At 48.5% G+C, this 20,241-nt stretch overlaps 1 long non-coding RNA gene across 1 annotated transcript; it reads left to right on the forward strand.

Annotated features, from left to right (window-relative positions):
* The first annotated feature begins 6,774 nt into the window (after positions 1–6,774).
* LOC120639844 lies at positions 6,775–8,225 on the forward strand. The gene is made up of 2 exons (XR_005661713.1): positions 6,775–7,114; positions 7,684–8,225. It is a non-coding gene; the product is annotated as an uncharacterized LOC120639844 (long non-coding RNA).
* Positions 8,226–20,241: the final 12,016 nt, after the last annotated feature.

Raw genomic sequence — 20,241 nt, forward strand, 5'->3', positions numbered from 1 at the left:
CAGGTGGACCTACAGGCCGCAATATTTCTTTCTGAAACTGGATTAACGCTAGAGGAGGCAACGGGACATGTGGAGGCAAAAATCCCTGTCGCTCGCACTATTACTCCATTCAAGCATGGAAAACCGTTTGTCACGGAGGAAGAGGAGAAAAGTCTAGGCACGCAGATGTTCAATTTGCATAGATGGTACCTGCGAATGGCGAAAGACGAAGGGAAAATGTTTGGAGTCAAGTATCGTGACCATGATTTCTTCCGCGGGGAGGACGACTTCTGGGTGTACTTCCAAAATTTATATCACATTTACCATCGACAAGCCCTCGACGCCTCTATCATCACCATTTGGGTTTTGTAAGTATCACTTACCTCTACATTAATACTTTTTGTTAACAAGAACATAATTATATGTGTGCATTATAAAATTTCTATTGCATCGTTTAGACAGGAGATCCAAAGAAGCCGAAAACATGGATGGCACCATCAGATCGGCTTCATGTCTCCTTTGCTAGTCAACCAGAAATTGATCAATGAAAGTTACAAGGAAACGTGCGAAAACATGTACGATTCGTTGACTAGGCAAAGTTACAAATCCTATATATTCATACCATACAACTTTGGGTAAGCCTTGATCGACTCAAACCTCTATTATATTATTAAATAAATACTAAGTTGTCTAAAACATTTATGTATATATCCTATCTATATCTGCAGTTATCATTGGATTTTACTCATACTTTCCGTAGAGACCGGCAATCTTATAGTCTTTGACTCAATGAGAAATCCAAAGTCCGCAATCCAACATATCATAGACCCCTTGAACAGGTAAGTTCAGTTTGCACAATCAAATCTTTTTTCTGTTAATAACAATTCCTGAATATCAAACTTAACTTTGAGCGTAGGGTTTGGAAAAATTTTTGTGAAAAATAACAAAGGACGTGGTCAATGGAGGCCCGAACTGAACGTTAACATGGATTATCCGGTATGTTCATTCATAAAGATTTGTCTAGTTAAGTATATAATCCCAAATTGTTCTAAATTGAGTAATTTATTTGTTTCTCCTTAAGTGTGCGAGACAACAACAAGGAACTGATTGGTGCGGGTACTACGTATGCGACTACTTACACATCATGACTCCATGCGGGAAGGCTACTGATGAAGAAACGAGAGTATGTCCAAACTGTTCACTAGTATATTTTCATAATTGTACTAACGCACATAATGTTAATGCTTTTTTCCTAAATGATAGATGTCTCAAATGGGGGATGAATGTTACTCTACTGATTGGATCAACGCCGTGTGCGAGCAGTTCGCCGGATTCATTTTGAACGCGATATTGGATCCTAGAGGTGAGTTCTACCACGACGGTCACATCTATAGAGGACTTCCATCGACATCCTGAGGGGACTAGTAGTTGGACGGCTAACATGACTTGTACATTTATAAATATTTTTAAACATTATGCCTTGATGTTTGTAAATTTGTAAATATATTAGTTCATCTAATTAGCTTAATTATATGCTCGCATTTCACTTTTAGTTAGTTTCAAATATTCTCTGAAAACGAGCACGAACAACCAATAAACGTAGAGTACTGTAGAGCTTGAGTGTGTTTAGCAATTATAAAAGAATAAACAGTAATAAATATAACAAACAAAACAGAATTTGGGAAAAAAAAAGGGAAAAGGTCATTGGTACCGGTTGGAAATACCAACCGGTACCAAAGGGGCTGCCACCTTACGTCAGCGTGGAAGCCTGGTACCGGCTGGTATTTCCAACCGGTACCAATGGAAGCCTAAGACACTGGTTGAAAAACTCGGTGTCTTAAGTAGAGGCCAATGGTCGCGGTTGCGGGGCACCAGTTGGGAAACCGGTGCCTTTGGCCTTTCTCAGCCGGTGCCCAAGGCCCGTTTTCTAGTAGTGGCCTGTGGGGGCGTCGCTTTATAAGGGGAGTGTTCCACGTGGGGGTGATTATCGCGGGACGCGGTGCGGTTAATCTGTGATTGCTTCTCTAATGGCGTTTCGGTAATGCTAGTACTCAGACGTCCGGCATCTCCATTTTAATTCTCCTGCATCCTTGTCCTATATTCCTATCCTCCTCTCATCGCTCAACCACCCATTCCATTATCTCTCGTGTACTGCTGGAGAATGTCATATTGGTACCAGCACATTAGTGCCGGTCAAATAGGAGCCGGCACTAACGTGCCTGTGCAGTACAAGGCGGGCACGTTAGTGCCGGTTAGAAACACCAGCTGGCACTAACGTACCAGCCCCCAACGTTGGTGAACCTTTGATATGGCCAGAGTTGCTACCATTCCTACCAACGAGAATGGCTGAGTTACACAAATGGTATGCCGTGCAATCTAAAGCTAATGAATTAGAGATGTTCCCAGCTCGGATTAAAGATGAGCATTTCTGGCGGGGGGCAGATGATGTATATATCGTGTTTGCAGCACTTTACGATTTATACCATCAAGATGCCCTTCACAAGTCCCTCGTGAGTGTATGGTGCATGTAAGTATTGTATCTCGTTTCATTATTTTAGCCTTGTGTATTGACTGATCCCAGTTTTTCTTGTGTCCCATAGGTCAAAAATTCAAATTTGCCGAAAGAAGAACTTCCATAACGTCGGGTTCTTCGACCCCGATATTATACACGAGAAATCGGTAGCGCAAAAGCCTGAAGAAATAGCCGATGTTATATACAGGTGGTTGCGTAAGAATAGCATGTGTCCCTTCATTCTCTTGCCATACAACCATCAGTGAGTTGTTCTTTGTTAGCCTCTTTTTTTCAATCCCTTCGTATTAATAATACTATTTAATAACTATTATAATCAACATTAATTGGTTATGCGTATGTATATGCACAGTTTTCATTGGATATTGCTTTGTATTCGGATTGAGGAGCAAAAGGTCTTGGTGTACGACTCGTTAAGGCAAGATAAATCAAAGTACCAAGATCTCATCGAGGTGGTAAATACTGCATGGAGTCGCTACCTCCGCAAACACATAGGCTTGCCCATAGGTCAAATCGAGCCTCTTCGTTGGGTGACTGATTTTCCGGTATGAATATACTCTCGCTACTAATGTCATTCGCAATAAACATTAGAAAAATTCTATATCGTAACCCACATTTGTCCATAGTGTTGGAGACAGGGCCAAGGAAACAACTTATGTGGATACTACGTATGCGAGTGGATCAACTCTTTTGCAAGTGAAAAAGGGCAAATGACAGTGGAGACATTCAATGTACGTGAGCACAATCACATCTGCTCATTATTTTAATTCATTATTTTTTATTCTCATGTTTTTATCGAAAAATGTGACAGCGTTGGTGGATGAAAGAAGAAATCATTGAAATGGCTCGGATCAGGGCAATTCAAGAAGCTATATGTGGATTCCAGCTCGATGAAGTCATAAATCCTAAGGGCGAATTTCATGGCAATCTCCGTACAAGCGTCGCCCAAGAAGATCCGACGACGGGGAATCTGATAAATTACTATAGTTGATGTGCTTAATAATTTGTAATATCTCAAGTACTTTTGAACTCCTAAGTGTTCCATACATGACGAATATATATATATAATCTTAGTGTAATATGCTGTTCTAATAATACTGTGCAATGCAAAGAGTACAACTATGTAGTCACATACGATAGAAATACGCATAGCCATACGTATAAAAACGAAAAGAAAATAAACATAAAGAAGAAAAAACATTTAGTGCCGGCTAGTTATATCAGCCGGCACTAACCTTGTTGTTAGTGCTCGGGCGGGGTCGGGCACGTTAGTGCCGGCTGGTATTACGGACCGGCACTAACATACGCACGTTAGTGCCGGTCAAAGTAGCCGGCACTAACGTCTGTCACGTTAGTGCCGGCCATTTAGTGCCGGCCACAGGGACCGGCACTAATAAGCCGTTCTCCAACAGTGACCAACCTTTTGTTTGGACCCCATGAAGCTCTCTCGTGGGCTATTCTTTCGTATTACCTTAAGAAATGTGTTTTGTGGCACCCTTGCCCTTTCAAATGTTTCCTTCCTTCCCCTAGCTAGCAAGGTTGAGTGAAGAAACCAATGACGACTTGCAAAATTTGGCTTAAATGAACTTTCAGGTGATTTGTTAGTTCTCTGGTCACTGATCATCATAGTGACATGTATAGCTTTACAGCCAGCCTAACGAGATTAGATTCAGGCATAGATTCTTCTAAAATCAAAATCCCACAATATCATGATTCCACAGCACACCCAAATCCAGAACACATAACACGGTGAAATTATTGAGCAAGCACGGAGATCACAAATCCACACAATCGATGTTGCAATGCAACAGGTTGACACTTGACAGTGAAGGATTACATATTTAGATGGGGCAAACACAACCGAAGCAGCAACAGCTGCCACGGCAGTTCAGACCCATAATACAAAGAGTAACCAGTCATTACATACATGATATTGATAACAATACCAGTGGATCATGAAAGTTTTCTCTCTTTGTGGTTCTGATAGAGCATATGCCTCTTGTCAGAGCAGGCAATGCTGCTGCTTACTAGTTCTTGAGGTGGGAGCAGCACTGGTAGAGGTCGTTCTTGGGATGCCTAGCCTCGGTGTGCTCTTTGCACTTGGCATCAGGGGTGGTGCAGATGAAAGTCTGCATGCAGATCTTGCACTCTATGGAAGAAATCTTCGAGATGAAATCATACATATATGGTACATCAGATAGATTGCAGATAACTACATTACACAGCAGGTAGCCACCACCCTATTATTTGCAAGAGCAATCTAAAAACAGAGAATTGCCAAGAATTCAGTAGCTAGTGCAGTAGTGACTAGTGAGTTTCCAGGTTGATCAGTGCAGTAGTGACTAGCCAGTGCCGTGCTCAATCCCCAGCATTGAAGTTAGCAGAATGTAAGACGATACAAACACTTGATATTTTAATGACTACAATTGAGCTCAATCCCCAATTCTGCACACTGATCACAGATCGAGCTAGCTGCAAATAAATCGATCAAATTGAAGCAGCCATCATCTCATCACTACACGGCACTTGTAGCTTGCTGATCGATCGATCGACAAGATAGAGAGCTGCATCTCATCACTACACGGCACTTGTACGGTTGTACCTTGCTGATCGATCAATCGACAAGATAGAGCTGCTTATTGATTGATATGATGGCAATGGCGGCGATCAGCAGCTCATCCAGCAGGAAGCAGCCCATCACCATGGTGTTGGAGCTGCTCTGGCTTGGCATCGTTATTGTTCCACCGGCGGCGGCATGAGGAGCACCCATGCAAGATCACAGGTTCCGGAGTCGTGGCGGAGGAAAAACGAGAATACGAGATTGCAGTCAAGAATCGGCCTTTTCTCTACTAGATAGTACACCTGTGTTCACCATCGATTCAGACCAATAAACAAGGAGAAGAGGACGTGCTTGCATCAGGCTTTAGCCAGAGAGGGTAAAAGATCGATTCTATCATACCTCTTGCCGAGCTAGTGACGGACCGCAAGTTCCGGCGAGGGGGCGCCCGGATGGCAGCACTGTCGACGCAAGGAAGAGCTTCCCGTCGGAATTCCGTGAGGTCATGCGTGTCGAGCTCGCCGTCCAGCGCTCGCGGGGAAGGGCCGGGGAGGGACGGGGTCACGTGCGACGATCGGTCTCGACGGCGTCCGGGGCGCCGGCGATTTCTACAGTTCCAGCCGGACCTTGACGAAAACCAGCGATCGGTTTCCTGCTTTCATCGTGTGGGAGGAAAACCGTGAAGGAGGAAAACCAGGGAGTGGTTCCTGATTCGTTCGCCAGGAAGGAAAACCGCGAGAGGGGAGAAAAACCGCGCGGGATCCCCTGCTCGATGGCACGGCCGCTGGGTTGGCTCGGGACTATTCCATACCCAGGGTATCGAATAGGAGAGTGTGTGTATATATATATATGTATATATATAGTAGGTTTATTTAATACCCTGGGTACAGAATAAGCTATTCAGTACCTGAGCTCAATCCGTGGACCCGACAAGACTCCCGCAACCGAGCACAACACCCCCACCGGCCCACCCTGTCCGGTTCGCCTCGTCCGCACGGTTTTTTTTTCTCCCCAGCTCATAATAGTCTAATAGATCGTGGGATCATGGGAGAATTCGGTTCGCTACTCCACCTCCCACCGGTGACGCTCTGTTGAGGCGAGGCTCGTGACCTCTCGTGCGAGGCCCTGCGCCGCTGGCTCCCGCGTCGCCCCGGTGGGCTGCATCTCGCGACTCACCTCCCGCCGGCGACTCTCTGGTGACTGGTGAGGCGGGTCTCCTGGTCTCCCCCTCACGCCGTCCCGGCGAGGTCCTGCGCCGCTAGCTCTCGCGCCGCCCCCGACCCCCTTGCGCCATCCCGGCGAGGCCCTACGCCGTCGGATCCCGCGCCACCCCGGCGAACTGCAGCCTGAACACGTCCGCGCCGGCCGCCGTTTTCAGAGGTATCCCTGCTCGTTCCCCTGGCGAGACACTGCGCCGCCGTGGACCCTCCTGTCGTCCGTCGATTTTTCATCCCATGCCGCCCCGGCGAGTCCCTGCTCCGCCGGCTCCCGTGCCGCTCCGGCATGCTGCTGCCTGCAGACGTCCGCACCGGGCACCGTTTCAGTGGCTGCATGCTTCCTCGCCGAGACCCTCCGCCGCCGGCGACCCTCTTGTTGACGCGTCACTGTTCCGTCCTGTGCTGCCCCGGCGAGCCGCAGACGGTCGCGCTGGGCGTCGACGCCCCCCCTCCTACCATCCCGGTGAGAGTCTCCCGCCGCCGCGCCGCGTCCTCAAGGTACCCGCCTCCGGCCGTCTCGGTAGCTGTGGATGAGGTCTCAAAATTATTCTGATGCAATGGATCTTGCTTGTGATTTTTGTGCAGTATTTTAACCCTATTTCCAATTCTAATTTATATGCTCCTGCGTGCAGATCTAATCATTGTTTGCCAACCAAATCTTTTGTTTAGCTCTAGTTTTTTTTCTGTATGTTCCTGAGCTTCCCAATAGATTGATTTGTTGATTGGATGGCGCTGCTGTGATGCCTGGAGAGGCCTGCAGCCAGCGCGATTGTGCGAAGCCGCCGATGAGACTGATACATGCAGAACTGCTACTCTGCTAGCGTGGATGAGGTACAATGCCTGATGAGATAGATATGTGCATATGTTTCTTTACGCATTCTCATGCTATTTATGTAATTCCATTAGTACATCTCATTCAGAGAAGCAGACCTAAGCTCTTAGCTCTATTCAACTGATGCATGCTGCTTCTTTCCAATATACTGATATATTCACTATTCTTCCTGTAGAGCCATGCAATTAATTATTTTAGGATTACATAAATCAAAGCATGCCCTTCATCTCCTGACTAGTTTTAGAAACATTGAAGATTATTCCTTTTTTGACAAGGTTGTATGCAGTTTTGAGCTCTTCTATAAACTATTAACATTGGAGATTATTTCCTGAACTTTTCATTGCTCCTTTTTTTTGGCAATGGCAGAAGCAGGGCAGAGGTGATTGTATCTATTACATATAATTAGAACTATCCAGTTCTTGACCTCTTTGTATTCTACCATTATTAGCTAGACTCTTTGTGGTCATATATATACTTTGTTTCATTAAGCTTGCATTGTGCTGCCAGTTAATTAACCCGTTATGCCATCTTCTTTCCGTGTTCCTATGGTGCTCCTCGGCAAACTCAGCCTCAGGCATCAGAGATGAGCTCCTTCCCGAGTTGTGGAGTATGTGGTTTTCTATTTTTATCGAGAGTTTAGACTGCTTGTCCAGGAGAAGTAATTGTTTCAATTTATTGCAAAACCTGATGATTTTTAGGTGCTCCTTGTTGGATCATATTAGTTCTTGTTCCAACCCTTGATTTTGTAAGCAAAATATCTTATTTTTATTTCATCTTGAAACTGACAGGACAGAAACTTGGACCTGGTTTAGTTATGCCATCTCGAATGTGACAGGAGGCTGAGGAACTCGCGGTCATTGCATCCAGGTGGAGCATAGAGTTAGATAGCTGCCATCATGGTTGCGTCTCAGCTGGACTTCTTCATTGACAGGAAATCGTCATGCAAATTCTTATTGTCCATTCAGTTTTATGAAACCAAGCCTAATCTGCTAGTGATGTTGCCTTTTTTTTAACTCTTGTAATAATACTGTACAAGTGATTTACACAACACACGGCTCTTGTGCCATTATTGGTGACCAAAATGCTAATTCGATGCTTGGCTGCAAGTAATTTCATTGTGTCCACACTATCATTTGTTTACATGCGTTGCAAATAAAATTGGATCAAGTGGTCCGTCCAAAAAAAACTTTGAGCCAATCAATAATGTTCAAAAAAATATTGATTAGATCCTGCACCTAAGTATACAACCGATAGCATTAGTCTGTAAAAAATATGCCACACCAAGTGACTGCGGAACTTAGTACTAGAAAGCGTGAAGGCTACGCGCGGGAGAAAAAAAGGGCACATGCTACCAGCAAGGAATTAAAAAAAAACACCGCGTGGATGTTAGCGGCACCAGATGTGTGCGCGCAAAACCGGACGTGGGAGGGGTGTGTGCGTGTGATGCGCGCAACGCGGGAGGGGTGTGTGCGTGTGATGCGCGCAGGCCAGAAAAACCGGAGGCTTGTTTGAAAACCACACATGCGAAGGCCGGAGATGAAAAACCGGCCTCCCTCGCCTCGGATTGGCTGGGCGCTGGCGCGCGCTGGCGGTGCTGGGCTGGCTCGGGTATGGAATAGTTATTCCATACCCAGGGTAGGGATTAGCCCTTGCCTATATATATATTACATCCATTCATGTCATACACTAAGTGAATATATTAATTACATTCATGCATGTCACACACTGAGTTCACAAAATCACATCAAATGTTCGCTAAGCACCTACTCGAAGAGGTCTGGTAACTTGTAGTCGTTCAAGTCGAGGTCGGTTCTCCAATTGCGTAGCTTCACGTACTTCTCCTCCATCGCTAGCTCGCTCTTGGCATAGAAGAACTTTCCATCAATATGACAACATTCGTCGGTGACAACCTTACAAATGTCGGATACTATTTGAGTGATTGTTGAATTGTCCACCATTGACCTTCGCCACCATGCTATAGATTTTTTGAGCTGCTGCCAGCTCGATTGTATGCTTCGCAAGACTTGAGGCACGCACAAGCATAGTATCCACACAAGACCGAGCCTTCAGGTTGCTTGGCGCACTGCATGCATGTAACACATAGTCATTAGAACACATAGATAGCATGCACGATGTAGTAGCACATACGATTCTTCATACGTACCGGGAATTATCGCCAAATGCGCAATTTTGTGCCATGCTTCTGCTTCTTATGCTCGGACCTCCGATCATAACAATTGGGGTCTTCCATGTATTTCCTGTAAGCGTTGTATGCCAACCACTAGTGTCAACAATAAATTTAGTATACACTTTGAGTGCATAAAAGAATCTGTCGTCACTTACTATCGTAGACAGAATTCAAAATCCTTGTACCCTTTCTTGTTCATGTTGCACAAGGAGTCGAATATGACAACCTTTCCATCCTGAGGATAGATGCAAAAATACATCCCAATGGCCCATGATGCCCAAGCTACACAATTGAAACAATATGGATCTCAAATCTAGAAACACATTAAAAATGGTAAACACAATAGTTATTGCAAGTATCATTTTAACTTACCCAAATTGGAGCGCGGCAAGGATACACCCATTTCCCTGGATCTTCTTCATGGCTTGTAAGATGTACTGTCCTTTTCTGTACTTGATCTCGCTTTGCATTCTAGCTAGGAGTTGGATTCTTTGCAGCTTGTCCAGATCCACCTGACTAGGGTGTGTGTCGATACATCGTACCCAATGATGGCCCTTTGGGTAATATGCATAGGAGATAGGTAGATAATATTTCCTCTAGTTCCTTGCATACATATGATTGCATCCTGTAAGCACAAGTCGTTGTCATGGCATTGTTAGTTTGATCGTAATGAGCGTACCTTCAGCAATGCAATAATCACTTACAGGGCAAAAAGGGTGACTTGTGCGATGTCGAGGTCCTTGCGTCGTAGCAGCCTATGCATGTCGTGGAATTCAATGGTGAATAAACAGTCATATTCAAAGTGGAAGTACTCCTTGGTTGGCCCTCACAATGAAATCCTTCATTCCTAACTGAGCAGTATGCATGTACCAGAGATGGAACCTCCAGACCTCTCACGGCTCGTCCTAGATGAGCTGGCCTGAGGGCAATATGAACTTGTCATTCTCGAAGTTATCAAGGCAATCCGGAGTAAGGGGCCAGACTGATGGTGGTGTTTGCAGCCTATAACTAAGACAAGGAGGAGTGGAAAAGTCTGTTAGCATCATCTCTATTGACTACATGGGGTTGCCATTATTAGCATATATAACTTTTGAACGTCGTTGAGGACTTGAACTCTTCTGCTATGTTGAACGCCGCCCATTCCTCGATAGTGCGGTGGGCGAGTTTGTCCTCATCTTGCGCTAGAGGCTTCTTAGGCACAGGAGGACATTGCCTTGTGCCCGTTGGACCGCTACTTGGAGGCGGGGTTTCATTGCCTGTTGCACCCCCTATACCTCCTTCTGGTTTGCTCGTGTTGGGAGGGGGCGGGCTATGTCCAGGACTGTTGCCGTGGCCACCAGCATTGCCGTTGCCATCGCCGCCATTGTCATCACCATCGTTGTCGTTGTTGTCGTCACTTGGGCCACCCGGAGGAGACGACGACAGTTGCATGGCTTTTGACGCTAGCTTCTGCTTTTCCTAGACAATATCTGCCTTGTTCCATAGCACGCGAGAGCCGATAGCACCGCCGATGGTTGTGGCTCCTTGTTCATTGGGAAAGTCAAGTTCATCACTGTCGAAGTCATCGGCCGTCCATGCCACGTCCACCAAGGCATATTCGAGCGGGATAGGCTTTCCCTGGTACCTGGCTTCAGGGTCGGGTGGCTGTACGAATCCCTACGCCACAGTCTTCTTCCTCCTCGTCCTGCCTGAGGGCACCTATAGCATGCCAAGTGTTAGCTCCGTGATCTCATCGGCTGGGTACCTTTGGGGTTGTGAGGTACCTGACGACATCTGCCCTTGTGGCAGCATGCTAGCCCGGACGAATATCTCTATCCTTAGCTCCACCATCTTGGGGTCGGTGCTTGTGAAAGCTTCTTGTATCGTCCCCATGATAACTTCTTTCAATGCCTCATCTCTGCCTTGCTGGATGAGCCCTTCCATGTGTTGACGCAAAAATCCCGCCGGACAGATATCTGCGCTCCACGTACACTACGGACGGGGAGATCTACTTTGCTTCGTTGTACAGAACCCAGATCGGCGCGCGTGGTGTGCTATGGCATGCTAGTCAGTTTGACCATTCAACTGACAAAGTGAAGATGATTCTTCTGAAGTCAAAAGCGTTCGGCCGATCAGGCCGATGTGATCCTGGCACCGGTAGCGATGATGATGTGGGACCGAAGCCGGCGACCAGAGGGGGGGCGAATGGGAGCCGATCAAAAATTTCTTTCGAAATCGATCCGTCGGCCTATATCCCGGAAATCACCACAAGCCCTCAAACCTAGGATATGAGAGAATAGCTATGACTAGCTATCTCTTTACAAAATGCCCTAGGAAGCTGCGCGGAAGCAAAAAGAGGCAATTTGCAGAACTGAACTGCAGGGACCGGACAGACCGGTTCAAGATACCGGTTAGACCGGTAGGAGCCACCGGTCAGACTGGTACGACACACCGGTCAGACCGGTCCTTTCCAGACAGCTCGAAAATCAACCTCCAAACGATGAATCTTGAGCAAACGACCTTCAAATCCAACGAAACTTGGAGGATACCTTCACAACTATTCCGTGAACATATCCCCAAAAGATCTTTCCCAGAAGATTAACGGATCGTGGGAAATCAAGGAAAGATCAAAGTGGATTGGGGTTTTCTCAAAAACTCAAGAACAGCAATTCGGGTGCACTCGCGATTCCAGGGGATTTAGCACTTGGCTAGAGAGATCAGAATCGCCACAAAAGAGTCCAGCAAACCACGAATCAATGAACTTGTCTCCTCCAAACACTAAACACAACAAAAGAGGAGAGTTCAAGTCCAAAGCGCGAAAGAGGAGGGGGAGGACGAGAACTCAGCACACAAGAGTGAACTCATCAGATTCAAAAGCCTTGAGGGCACGAGGAGGATAGGGCCTCCTTTCCCAAACAAATCCAACACAAGATCTCAACAATCCATGGACTAAATCTACTCTAAAGAGAAGAACAGGGGGAGAGGAACACAGGGGCGGCGGCCTGGAGAACAGAACAATTCACGGACACAATACAAAAGCCGCACTTGACCTAACACAAGTGAAGGGGTATTTATACCCGCGGGACCGGTCAGACCGGTGCCAGGGACCGGTCAGACTGGTTGGCCTGCAGCACCCCCTGTACACGATCTCATCCGACGGCCGAGGTTCTTTCTTCGGAACGAAGTCTTCTCCACGATGCCGCCGTCTTGATGAAGATCCAGTCTGCGGTTTTGGAGGGTCCGCGAAACCCGGGTAAGTGGCTGGTTTTGAGAAAACTGCCAAAACCTCACGCGCGGGAAGATTCCCGCCTCCACGCCGTGGCCCTAGACGCCGTTCCTGCCTCGGCCTTCTGACGGCCCTAGACGCCGCCCGATGCCCGTCACCTCCTCGCCCGTAGCGAGGCCCTAGACGCTGTTGACGCCCGTCGCCTCCGTCAGTCCCGAGACCGATGCCCGTGCCTCCACGACTTGGCGTCTTCAACCGCCGTCCGCCTCCTTGGTTTTGTGGTGCAAACCAAGAAACCCGCCTTCCATCGCCGCTTGCGCCCTCGATCCAGGAGTGGACGCCACAGCTGCCGCCCGGTTCGAGCTCCGGTCCCGGCTACCCTTCACCGCTGTCCACCGCACGGTCCATCGGCCACAGCACCTGCACGGCAGCTCCCCGTCGACACTCGACGCCCGTGTACCTGCAATCCAAAGACCAAGCGCACGATCACACCGCACGGTTGACAATTTACTCATCACAAGCAGGATAGAGTACTCATCATTCATCAATCTCCCCCTTGATGAGTGCATTGTCAACACACCACAAATAAACCAAGAGAAGTGAAACCAGAGAAGAGCAAAGAAGCACGAAAGAGAAGAACTCAAGAAAGTGATGAAAAGCTCAGAAAGGAAAGAACAGTCACTTACTCAAGCAAAGATCGATCCCCTAAGACAAGGACAAAAGCTCGACGCAATCGATCAAACGCCAAAACATGACTCCTCAAAGATAGAGGTAACGCTCGATGCAGTCATGCAAGAAGCAGAGGGAAAACGAGGAAAATCAGGAGCCAAGAACAAAGCAGAAACTCCCCAAGCAAAGCTTTTCCCTCCCACAAGTGCAACTCTCCCAAAATGATGCACTCTCGAAGCCCTGTGCACAACAAGTTAAATGATGCACTCTCGAAGCCCTGTGCACAACAAGTTTTTCAAAAATAAAAAATCAAACAAGTCTCCCCCTTGTTCGATCACTTCTCTCAAAATTCTCCCCCTTGTTGGCACATGCACACATCAAGTCTAAACAGACCTAAAGCTCCCCCTGAAGCTGAAACTCCCCCTGAACAGATGCTATGCAATGAATGCAATGCAGGAGGTGTAAGTGAAAGCATTCAGGGATACAAGGATATGAGCAACATCTAGTCACAAGCACGTGTGCATCCATAAACAGGACCTGCATCTAGCTCAACAGGGTATATCAAATCAGTCTAGAGCTAGGCAAGTTCAGTTTAGGAGAAATAAAAGCATCACCCATGATCTAGCACTAACAAGTAGGAAATGGAAAGCAGTGCTACTCAAACTCATACAAGTGAGCCAAACCAGCCAAAAACAAGTTGCCAACATTCATTTTTCAATCAATTTTTATATCAAGCAATTCTAAGTGCCAGGGGTTGAAAGCTTGTCATGCTTTACTTAGCAACGAGGCCAAGCCTATGCCAAAAGACAATCAGAAGCTTAAAGCACTCGTTTTAGTTATGCACAGCCTTGCCCGGGTTCTCACAAGTGCAAAGTGAGCCGTCCCGAAAGCTCGATCAGTGCTACAAGCAATCCCACCTGGATCTTTTCCATCCATTTCCAGAACAGTTCAAGCAATTTTATCAGATTTAGATCATTTCAAATATGAATTGCTGAACGAAAGGTCACACTAGCATGAATAAGATAGCAAAGCATATCAACACGCCCTAACATGCTAGTAGCCAAAACAGGGTGATCATGTTTTCAGATTTTCAAATCAAAATAGCTTAACTCAGATGATGTCATATACACAGTGGAGCAAGCTATACATGATCAAGTTTATCAACTCACACTAGCAGGCACTAGAAGATCATAGCAATGTATACAAGAATGCTAGTGCAAGTGAGACAATGCAAAATGCAAACATGTACAATGCATATGCACAATGCAACTACCAAACCTAGAACTTAAGAGAAAGACAAAGAAAAGCCAAAAGCTAAGCAACTGAAGAAATCAGCAAATACAACGGCTCAAAGACGCACAGGACTAGACCAAATGGATCCAACTGAGTACCATGGAAATGGCAACAATCAGAAAACCACAAGTCCATCCTGAGAGGAAAATTATACAAGCCGAACGCTCACATACCTTGATGAAGATCCCACTGGACCTAGAGCATAGCAAGCTCGAGGTCACCTCCCCTACGTCCTCAGCGGGTCCACCTTCTGCTCGAATAGGTTCTTGTAGAGGTGAACGATCGAAGTGGAAGTAGTGGTACTGGATCGTCCTCCTGAGCTGAGGTAGTCGAAGCAGAAGGGGCCGGAGCCTGCAGCCGGTGCAGTAACTCCGGATCATCATCGGCACCTGAGGTAGAGCTCCCCCTCAACAAGTGATACCTAGCACAAGAGAAGCTAGGACACAAGAAGATAGCAAACACCAAAGATCCAGAGCAAGACTCAAGCAGATGGTTAGGTGTTAGTCAAGCCACATGCAAGGGTATACCAAAAGACACTCTAGAACATATCAAGACAAAAGATATCCCTAGAATAATCTAAAGGTACTCAACAAGATGAACCAAGGCAGCAAGACTATATGAAGAAGATACTTGAACTAGCAACCAGACCTAAGGAGCAAATGCTACACAAGCATGAGGGGACTGGACAAAGCACACACCCTGAGCTAGCAAGAGTCAAGACAAGATGAAAACCACAAAAACTAGCATACAGAGTGGCTAGTCCACCATAGCACAAGTACAGACCTAGCAAGCAAAGCAAGTAGAAATGTAGAATCTACAACAAGTCACATGCAGAAAATGTACAAAGAACTCAAAAGACAAACTCAAATGTACAGAGGATACAACAGCCACCATGGGCTATCCATCAGCCTTGGAGAACCATCAAGTCTTGATCAAACCTGCATAAGACCAAGATCCATGGTGCACTTGTTCTCCAGGCCTCCAACCTGCATCACCATCGAGACAAAGGAGGAGCAAACATCTCGACACTGGGGTTAGCAAAGTGAGAAGCAAACCAGTGACGAGCCATTTGCTCTACAGAAGGGTAAGCAAAGTCAGGTAAAGCGTATCCCCTGTCCCGTCTACCGTGTGACTGACGAGCACTACCGCGAGGAAGACGTGGAGCCTCAAAACCTCCTCCAAAGCCTCGGTCCCGTGGTCCATAGCCGTACTGAAAACGACCAGGAGCACGACCGGCAAAGCGACCACCCACTGGAGCATGGTAACCACCACTGTCTCCCTGACCTCCACCTACACGGTGCGCCCTAACATCTCGCCTATCACCACGCCGAGAAGGACCATGCACCTGAGCAGAGTACATGTCCGCGTTTCGTCTCTCCTGCTCTCGCCTCACAGCCCGCTTCCTCCTGAAGCAAAACTCCTCCAGGTGACCTTCCCTGTCACAGAACTCACAGTGGTACCTCACCTCACGCTTGGGAGGTGGAGGCCTAGCCTGCGGACGGGGAGGAGTAGTCCCCTTCTTCTGGGCAACCTGGGCTGTGGCAGCAGGGAGCGTGTCGAGGGAATTCCTCAGCTCATTGGGCTTCGGAACCCAAAGCTTCTGCGGAGGTGCTTTAGGTGGTTCTTTAAGCACACCATCCGCGGGGTCAACAAGGGAAGGCTGTGTGCTCGTGTTAGCAGTGTTTCCAGCAGCCTTGCCAATCTTACCATACAACCTGTCAAAGTCTGACTTCGTGTATGTGTAACCGACCCCAAACCCATCACCACACTTGAACTGCTTAATCATCATGCCCAACTGTGGCTCACTGCTAGAAACCCAACTCAGAATCGCCCGAAGATAGGTATTCTCATTCTCTAAGTTGGCTTTCTCTACCGCAAGACTATCTAAATCAGCAATCAAACTAGGGCAAACAAAGCAGTCAATAGGTGGGCTAGACTCTACGACCTTAGTCTTTCCAAAAGACTTTATCAAAGCGTTCTTCTCCTCTAGCTCCAACCTAAGCGTGGGACAAAGCTTACAAGCACCAAGCAAAGCAGGCCTAGATCTAGGCTCCTCTAGTTCACAAACAACAGTAGCAAACTTGGACTGCAAAGAAGCTAGATCTGACTTGAAAATAGGACACTCATCGCATTCAAGTACATCACTAACAATGGGAGCGTCCTTGACAAGTTCAAGCTCATGCTTGGCCTTGGCTAGCTCGTGAGACACGCCAGAAAGTGAAGTCTTAGCAACATCTAAGTTCGCGACGTTCTCATCATGCTTGGCACGGAGAGCAACAAAATCATTCATATGAGATATGCAGCCAGCGCACTCATCCTCACTAGATTTCTCCCTAGCACAAGCCAGCTCAGCCCTAAGCTTTCTACGCTCTCTAGCTGCTTCCTTAAGCAGCCTCTTCTGGTTGTCGAGAGCGGCGTACAACTCCCTAACCTCTGTATCAAGCAGGTCGATCGTGGAGTTTACCTCTGAATCGCTCTCGGATCCAGGAGAAGAGCCGGAGTGCGTCGGTGTAGCATGTCCACCTGAAGACGCACGAGCACCATCAGCTTTGCCCGCCATGGTGCAGAAGCTCTTGCGCCGACCGGCCGCCAAGCAAAGGCCGATGAAGCCGGTAGCTTCCTTGTCCCGCTTCTTCTTCTTCTTGTCGTCGTCGTCGGAGGTCGATGAAGAAGAGCGGTCGGTGTCGGAGCTCTTGTTGAGGTCGCTGAGCTGCTCCAGGAAGGCCTTCTCCCGCTTTTTGGCCTTGTACTGGAAGCGCTTCTTGAGCGACTCCTTGTCGAAGCGTCCTCCCTGGTCACGACTGCGGTGCTTGTGGCGCCGACGCTCCTTGTTGGAGCCTCCGTCGTCGCGGTCGCGGTGGCGGTAGTAGTCGAAGGAGTTGTTCTGGCCATCGCCGGACTTCTTGGGGCAATCGGCGACGAAGTGGTTCAGATTGCCGCAGTTGTAGCACCCGGGGTTCTTCTTCCTCTGCCTGTTGTGGTAGACGCGCTGGAACTTGCTGATCAGGAGGCACAAGTCGTCATCGCCCAGCATCTCCAGCTGCTCATCTGAAACAGAAGACAAAGAGGCAAGAGAAAAGCCAAGAGCAGAGTTAGCGTTAGAGCTCGATCCACCTGGGCCAGTCACAAGAGCGATGCTCTTGGAAGGAGGGGCACCATTGTGCTTGGCTCGTGTCTCGTTATCCACCTCCGTGGCCTTGAGCTTGCTGAAAAGCTCATTCACCGTCAGAGTCTCATAGCCAGCAGACTCAATGATGGTGTTCACCTTGAGATCCCACACAGAGCGATCAAGTGCGTAAAGAAACTTAAGGGCCTTCTCGTGCTCTGTGTACTCAAGGGCACCAGTAGATCTGTTCGCATTGACCTTGTTCACAATCGACTGAAAACGACTGAACATCAGGTCAATGCTCTCACCCGGCTCCTGTGTGAAGTTCTCGTACTCACGCCAGTGAGTCTCGAATAGTCTGGCCTTCACCTGAGGTGTACCCCTCGTGGTAGTTCTCAAGACACGTCCAAATCTTGTGGGCTTCCTGAAAACCCTGGACGCGTGAGAACTCCGCATGAGAAACGCCAGCAAACAAGGCATTGACGGCCTTGGCGTTATCCTCGTGCTGGGTCACCTGAAGAGGCGTGGTCCGAACAGCCAGCACCTCGTAGAGCTGGTTCGTGGTAATCTCCCAGACATTGGCTCCCATGCTCTGCAGGAAGGCTCTCATGCGAACCTACCAGTAGGCATAGTCCTCGCCGGAAAACACCGGGATCTTACCAAGACTCGCCATGGTCGCCGAGTGGTTTTCGAACCGGTTAAGGTACTGAAAACCTCAACCAAGCTCTGATACCAATTGTGGGACCGAAGCCGGCAACCAGAGGGGGGGTGAATGGGAGATCTACTTTGCTTTGTTGTACAGAACCCAGATCGGCGTGCGTGGTGTGCTATGGCATGCTAGTCAGTTTGACCATTTAACTGACAAGGTGAAGATGATTCTTCTGAAGTCAAAAGCGTTCGGCCGATCAAGCCGATGTGATCCTGGCACCGGTAGCGATGATGATGTGGGACCGAAGCCGGCGACCAGAGGGGGGGGGGTGAATGGGAGCCGATCAAAAATTTCTTTCGAAATCGATCCGTCGGCCTATATCCCGGAAATCACCACAAGCCCTCAAACCTAGGATATGAGAGAATAGCTATGGACTATCTATCTCTTTACAAAATGCCCTAGGAAGCTGCGCGGAAGCAAAAAGAGGCAATTTGCAGAACTGAACTGCAGGGACAGGTCAGACTGGTTCAGGATACCGGTCAGACCAGTAGGAGCCACCGGTCAGACTGGTACGACACACCGGTCAGACCGGTCCTTTCCAGACAACTCGAAAATCAACCTCCAAACGATGAATTTTGAGCAAACGACCTTCAAATCCAACGAAACTTGGAGGATACCTTCACAACTATTCCGTGAACATATCCCAAGAGATCTTTCCCAGAAGATTAACGGATCATGGGAAATCAAGGAAAGATCAAAGTGGTTCTTTCTTCGGAACGAAGTCTTCTCCACGATGCCGCCGTCTTGATGAAGATCCAGTCCGCGATTTTGGAGGGTCCGCGAAACCCGGGTAAGTGGCTGGTTTTGAGAAAACTGCCAAAACCTCACGCGCGGGAAGATTCCCGTCTCCACGCCGTGGCCCTAGACGTCGTTCCCGCCTCGGCCTTCTAACGGCCCTAGACGACGCCCGACGCCCGTCACCTCCTCGCCCGCAGCGAGGCCCTTGATGCCGTCGACGCCCGTCGCCTCCGTCAGTCCCGGGACCGATGCCTGTGCCTCCACGACTTGGCGTCTTCAACCGCTGTCCGCCTCCTTGGTTTTGTGGCGCAAACCAAGAAACCCGCCTTCCGTCGCCGCTTGCACCCTCGATCCAGGAGTGGACGCCACAGCTGCCGCCCGGTCCGAGCTCCGGTCCCGGCTGCCGTTCACCGCCGTCCACCGCACGGTCCATCGGCCACAACACCTCCACGGCAGCTCCCCGTGGACACTCGACGCCCGTGTACCTGCAATCCAAAGACCAAGCACACGATCACACCGCACGGTTGACAATTCACTCATCACAAGCAGGATAGAGTACTCATCATTCCTCAGATGATGTAGCCAAATAAAGCGCAATAAACGAATAATCAGCCATGAGGCCAATTCCAGCATCCTGATGAACATAAGCAGTTCATTGGCTATCCGAACAGATCTATCCAGTTGATCTATCTACCCCCTAAAGCATGCATTAAATTTTGCTATGGCCACCAAACAAAATGCACCTAGAAAAGACTGCACCATTGAAATCGACGACTCCGATTGAACCTCAAAAGCTTCAACGCAAATGTACAGCCAGGATCGCTCGGATCTGCCGACTCAATGCATGGCCCCGGCCCCGCCCCGCTCCCCCGCCTCCTCGCACGCGCGACGGCGCAGGTTCGATTCCTGGCCTCCCCGGCTTTTTTTTCGATTTCCAGTCAAGGGCGAACCCTCGAGGCACGCAAATTTTTTGCCTCGCTTCCCTTTTTTTACCTCCCCTCTCTTCTCTTTCTTTTTTTTGCCGAGAGCATCGGCATCCCGCTCGGGCGCAAGGGCCGGCGCCTAGATCTCCTGCGCCGCTCTCCTCCTCCCTCCTTGCTTGCCTGCGCCAGCCGCCACCGGGCGCTCCGGCGTACGTGCGGTGGCCACCGCCGCGCGCTCCGGCTAGCGCCGCTCGCCCGTGCCGGATGGCGCAGTGGGTGAAGCGGCCGAGCACGA

Source organism: Panicum virgatum, chromosome 7K (assembly GCF_016808335.1).
Source record: "Panicum virgatum strain AP13 chromosome 7K, P.virgatum_v5, whole genome shotgun sequence".
NCBI classification, from domain to species: Eukaryota; Viridiplantae; Streptophyta; class Magnoliopsida; order Poales; family Poaceae; genus Panicum; species Panicum virgatum.